Here is a 6319-nt window from a genome sequence, read left to right as displayed (position 1 = left end):
TGGCATGCAGAAGGGGGGCAGGAACCACAGAGGGGACGGGCACTCCAGTCCCCCAGCCCGCGCCCCCCGCACAGTCCTTAAGCGCCCCCCACATCCCGGCTTAGCCAGCGTTCTTCCCCGGGACTAAAGGGCCGGGTGAGGAGCCCGCTCGCTCCTGTCCCCTTGCATTCTGGACCACGGTCACCTGAGGGACGCATCTGAGCAGCACTGGGGACAGGCGCGATGTGTCCGCTGGCCCGAGACTCGAGTCACCCCACCCGCACTCCCCGGGGAGCCGCCGCCTTGGCCGGGCTGGGCCGCCGGGGTCCGCCGCTGGGTGCTGGAGGGGTCAGAGGCCCAAGGCGGGCGGAGGGCCTCCACCGAGGTCCAGGGTGGGCCCCCGTCCACGCCAGCCCTGGACACGCCGGGGGAGCCCGGTGTTTGTCGTCTTGGTTTCTGCGACTTTGCCGTGTGACCAGCAACAAGGAGCGTCTTTCCTGGGCCACGCGACCCCTGCCCGACCTCTCACGAAGCAGGTTTATGCCCCTGGCCGTGGCCCGCCCGAGTGTGCGCTGTAGAGCCCACGGCCACGTCTCCCGGGAGAACGGGAAGGGCCGCCACGCGGGGTCCGGCCGTCCGGGGGAGGCGGAACCCCGCCTCTGCCCACCACCCCCGCTGTGGCTTTCCCGAGGTTTGGGGGGGCTGGTTCAGGACGCTCCGCTTGTTCCCAGCCCAGCGACACCCGGACCGCGAACCACGATGTGGCGGTAAACGTTTTAATCTCCACGGTGAGGGAGGAAGCCCAGAGCCACCCCGGATGGCGGCCCCGGGCGGGGGACGGGCCAGGCCGGGCCCCACTAGGAAGCGTCAAAGAGATACCGAGAACCGATTTGCATCTTTTCCTTTCACGGAAACTCCGCCTCTCTCGGTTCCACGAGACGAGACGCTGTCCCCAGCCCCGGCCCTGACGCAGCTGGATGCTGGGCAGGCGCGGTCCACCCGTTCGGCCCGCGGCAGCGACGGCCCCGGGCCCCACCCGAGATACCAGTCAGGACTCTAAGCCGTGACATCCATCCTGCTCGGGCGCAGCCGGCCTGGGCCGCCCTGCTCCCCGGGAGGAGGCGGGGCCGCTGAGCGGGCTCTGGGAGCCAGCTCTGCACCCTGTGCCCGCCTGAGGACTCGGGCTGAGCGTCCTCCCGGGCGGGTTTCCCAGGGGCCTGCCCGCTGACCCGGGGAGCGGTCCCTCCGCTGGGCGGTCACTTCACCTCTAGCTCCTTGCTGCCGGGGTCTCTGCCCACCCAGGCGGGCCTGCTGGTCGGCCGCCTCGATGCCGCTCTCCTGGATGTCCCCGTGGGCCCCACATCTGGTTCTGCCCTTCGCGCATCCCTTGCCCTGACAGACTCTGGGGTGGAGAGCACCCCAATCCGGGCGCTTGCTCCCGCTCCCACCCCGTGGGTGCCACACACTCGATGGCCGAGAAGCAAAGGAACTCAGGAGAGCTGAGCTCCCTGGGGGTCCACGGAAGAACCCGCCCTTGGCCTCCGCGGCCTCACCCCCGCCCTGCGGCCCCCCCACTCCAGTCTCTGCCCCCCGTCACGCCGCCTTCCCCCTGTGGGGTGGATCCCCTCTGCCTCCCTCGGCTAAGCCCCCGCTGCCCTCGGCTGCACGGTGCAGGGGCCGCCATGTGACCGTGGACCTCCAGTGACAAATGACACACACCTGCCCCGGTCCTCGGGTTTCCAACCTGCAACTGGCGTGCCCATCTAGAACGTTCCTATTCTGTGGTTAGAAGACGGGGCTGAATTCCTGAGACTCGGACATGCTGGCCAACACCGAGGCTGTGTGTTCGCAGAGTGTACAGAGGAGGCTGACCACGGTCAGCGCAGAAGCTGCGCAGACGACCGCGGCATCGCAGGCTGAGCGGCCGGGGGCCTCCGGCCGCCTCCGTTTGTTTCTCTGCGCTGACGTTCACCCCGACCCATGACTCGACGGAGAATCTGAGTCTCATGCTCTCACTCACCTCATTCTCGATTCCCAGAGGCCGGACGCCGCCGCCTCCGGCGAGGGCCTGCTCTGAGCAGGCCGGTCTCTCACTCGGATAGTCTGGGGGGCGGCGGAGCGGGGGGCGGGAGCCTCGCAGTCCGATTGTCTCTGGCATGCCCCTCCTGGAACCAGCCGCCTGGCGCGGGGGACGGCGGGGGTCGGCGGGGGTGGCCGTGGCTGCTCACCACGGGCCGGGCGACTTAAACACGTGTTTTCCCCCAGTTCTGGAGGCTGGGGTCCCCGTCTCCCCGTGTCCCCACATGTCGACCCTCCGTGTGCGTCTGCGACTAACCTCTTCTCGCAAGGCCCAGGCATGCTGGCTCAGCGTCCACCCTCGCACCTCGGTTCACCTTGATCACCTCTTCCAAGGCTCTGTCTCCGAACGGAGTCACGTTCTGAGGTCCTGGGGGTTCGACACATGAATTTTAGTGGGGCACGGTTCAGCTCATAACACTCGGGAACCCTGGTCCGAACTCGGCCACCTCGGACGGGACCGGGATTGGATTCTGGGGGTGGGATGGGGAGGCGGGGACGGCCACGCCCACAGGGTCTGGGTCTCCTTCCGGGGCGTCCTGCTCCCTCCTCAGGCTGCCTCGCACACTGTCCCCCAGTCGGGGCGGACACGCCCCGCTCTGAGCAGCCTTCCTAGCTCCCGTGAGGCCCACCTTTTCTTCCGAGGCCCCTTCTTCCCAGGAAGAGGCCATCTCTCCAATTCCTGCCAATGATGACCCTCCAGGGCTGACCCAAGGTGGACCGGAGTGGGGCTGACCGCCTGCGGGCGTGTGGCCCTCGGGGCGCGTGACCTCACAGCCAGCCCGTGAGAGGCCCCCTTCCCCCCTCCGGTCTCCGCCCCTCACACGTCGCAGCCGCCTGGCTGGTCCCAGCAGGCCGGGCCGTGTGGTGCACGGGCTCGGGGCCGGAGGACCCGGTGCTGCTCACGTCCCTGCCGTTTACCGGTGCGGCCAAGGCCAGGTGACCCGATCGTCTTGGGCGTCGGTTTCATCATCTGCACGTGGGGACGTAGTATTTGCCTCATGGCATTGCTTGTGGGGTTACCTGAGGTCATTCCTGTCAGGTGTCTGACACCTGGTGTTACGCACGGAACTGTTGGGGCCCTAACCTCAGGGACCTTTTTGGAAACCGGGTCTTACGCGAGGTGACCGAGGTCAAAGGGGCCTTCGGTGTGGGCCGTCGTCCTCGTGAGGGGCAGGTGAGGGCGCGGACAGGCTCGGAGGGGACACGGGAGCAGGGGAGAGGGGCTCAGGGGGAGCGGCCCCCACGCTTCGGGCGGTGCGTGGGCCTGGCGGCCTGGCCGCAGCGGGCGAAGGCGCTCAGGCCGGCGACTCCTCTCCTTTTCTGCCGCTGCCCGTCCCCACGCCGCCAGCCAGAGCCGCGTCGGGCCAGCCCTGGGGCTGCTCCGCCCCTGCGCTTCGCAGACGGCAGGTGGAGACGCACGGAGGAAGGCTCGGCCCACGGCACAGCACGCGGACGAGGGGGAGCAAACGGCCACTCAGAAAACGCCCGGCGCCTTCGACGCTGAGCCCCTCGAAGTCACCTGAAAGCGGTGCCTGAAAAAGCGATGAAAGCTGCCTCACGTGGTCCCTTCCTTGGTTTTTCTGGAGTCCCCTGCCGAGCCCCGCCGAGCCCCTCGGCTCTCACGAGCGGGGTCACCCCGCTCAGTCCTGTGCACGGATTCGGGGGGAGGGGGAGCTTCGCAGCGCCCCGTCTCCCGATCCTGGGACGAGGCGCCTGCTCGTTCATCTTGTTTGTTCTTTAATGTCTTTTCACAGAGGCTCATGATTTTCCTCTGTAAAGACTTGCACTTCCGTCATTATTTTGTATTTCTAAGCATTTTATTCCTTCATGTTTTTGGAAGTGTATTTCTTAATTCCTGAACATTTTAAGTGTTCGATTTATCTTTGTAGTAACGATTTCTGATTTTATTGCACTGTGGTTAAAAATACATTATTTCTAAAATACCAGTCTTTTAAAATCCGTCGACACTGGCTCCACGGCTACGTGGTTAATTTTCATGTCGTAAGAACCACGTAATAAGTAGTTGTTAGATGTAAATCAAGCTCGTCGATCTTGACGCTGAAATACGTGGTTTTGTTTCTTTGTTGTTAGTCGGGTACGCAGAACAACGGCCGGACACTTGCGTAATTTACGGGGTGATGCCCCCGATTGCTGTGGCTCCCGCCTGGCGCTACGCACAGCCGTTGCGGCGGCATCGACCGCCCTCCATGCCGGCCTTGCCCCCGGGGCTGTTTGGTAACTACCGATCTGCACTTCTGCCCTCGCCCTTTTCACCGAGGCCCAGTATCCGCTTTCTGACTTCTCATTTGCTCATCTCTGAAAGGGTGTGCTAAAATTTCCTACTGTTATGGTGGTTTTGTCTCTTTCTTCTTGTAGTTAATTCGATGTTTCCTTTACATATTTCGAGTCTATGTTATTAAGTAGGTATAAGTTTAGAATTTATACCTATTATCATTATGCACTTTCCATCTCTAGCAATTATTTTTGCCTTAAAATCTATTTTAATTTATATTAGTTATTAACATAGTAATACATAATTTACCATCTTTACATGACATTTTCCATCTTAGTCATTTTAAAGCCTACAGTTCACACCGTTGTGCAACTGAACTCCAATTTTTTTAGACATGTCTGGAATATCGCTTTCTATCTTTCTATTTTCAACTTTATACTTAAATTTTAGTTGGAGCTCTAATAAACATCACATGGCTGGATTAATTTCTAATCCTCAATCTGGCAATCTTTGTCTTTCAACCAGAGCATTTAGTTCATTCGCATTTATTGTAATTACTTATTATTTTGGGATTCATTTTGACCATCTTTTGTGATTCTTACTGGTTCTGCATTTTTTTTTTAATTTTCCATGTTTCTTGACATTTTGGGGATTGAATGAGTATTTTTTCTTATCCATTTATTTTTCTTTGCAGATTTTGGATGTTATATTTCTTATCTATATTATTTTCGTAGTTAACCTTGAACTTTTAATTTGCGAAGTTAATTACCGTCTTACCCTCCTGAATAATGCGAAGACCTTGGGCACCTGAGCTCCCATCACCGAGGTACACGCTGTTGCTGTTGAGTATCCTCTTCCTGATTTATTTTATCGCACTGATCGTGCATAACTATCATCGTTCTGCAGCATTGGTTTTATTTAGATTTACCCACACGTTTACCACGTCGTCTGCTCTCCGCGCCTTCCTGCGCCCGATGCTCCCTTTCTGAGATCGTGTAGCTTCTTTCTCAGTGAGTGGAGGTCTGTTTAGTGGCACATGCTTTCAGTTCGGATTGCCTCGAAGTACCTTTTTCTCCCTGTCCTACTTGAAAAATAATTCCTGTTTGTGTCGGGCGTGCAAACAAGGAGTGGCTTAATTTCTTTTCGTTTGCCGAGGGAGGAATGGCATTTGGAAGCAACTGGTTTTAATCATTTGGGATTTTCTTGGTCAGTATTTAAATGCTTGTTTCCTATACGTCTCATAAATACACTTTTCCCAAGTTTTTCCCTATGGTAACTAGAACACTGCTTTTTGTCCGGACGGCTTCACTTAGGGCAGGTCTGATGCGCGCACACCGTACCTTTCCCTCGGTTGAGAGTGTCTTTCACTTCACCGGCCCACTGAAGGATGTTTTCGCTGGGTGCAGAATTCTAGCTTTACGGCCCTTCCTTTCAGCATCGAAGGCGCCGCGCCGCTGCCTTCTGGCCTCCGTGCTTTCGGGTAAATCCAGGCGTTTTAATTGTTGTTCTTCTGTAGGATGTGCCACTTTTCTCTGGCCGTTTTGGAGGTTTTTATCTTTGCCTTTTTAGCAGTTTGATTGTAATGTAAATTTAAAAAAAACTTTTTACACCTACAGCACCTGGTCTTCCTAGGTGGTCTCCCACCCAAGTACTAACCAGGCCCTACGCTGCTTAGCGTCCGAGATCAGAAGGGATCGGGCATGTTCAGGGCGGCAGGGCCGTAGACTATGATGTGAAATCTTGGACATTGGTTTCACTGAGTTTATTCTGCTTGAGGTTTTCTGAGCTTATCGAATCTGTAAATTTATGTCTTTTGCTAAATCAGCGAGTTCATGTATACCTTTACGGGGTCACTTGGCCAAGCTCCTACCTTGCCGTGACCTCGTCACTACTTTCTCGTGCCCGGGGGCTCGTCTTTGTGGCCCTCCAGCCAGAAATCTGGGGCTTTACCTCCCCACCCAGCCCTGCTGCAGACCCCTTGTGCTCAGGTCTGGGACCACGCGGTGGGGGCGGGGGGCGGAGTGGGAG

The 6319-nt window shown here is 58.1% G+C and overlaps 1 pseudogene; it reads right to left on the bottom strand.

Annotated features, from left to right (window-relative positions):
• Positions 1 to 5898: 5898 nt before the first annotated feature.
• On the bottom strand, positions 5899 to 6017 carry LOC118613509 (annotated as a pseudogene).
• Between the last annotated feature and the right edge of the window lie 302 nt (positions 6018 to 6319).

The sequence above is a fragment of the Rousettus aegyptiacus genome, unplaced genomic scaffold (genome assembly GCF_014176215.1).
Source record: "Rousettus aegyptiacus isolate mRouAeg1 unplaced genomic scaffold, mRouAeg1.p scaffold_m13_p_18, whole genome shotgun sequence".
Lineage (NCBI taxonomy): Eukaryota > Metazoa > Chordata > Mammalia > Chiroptera > Pteropodidae > Rousettus > Rousettus aegyptiacus.
The sequence above is the reverse complement of the archived record's forward strand: the minus strand, read 5'-3'. Positions and strand labels throughout refer to the sequence as shown.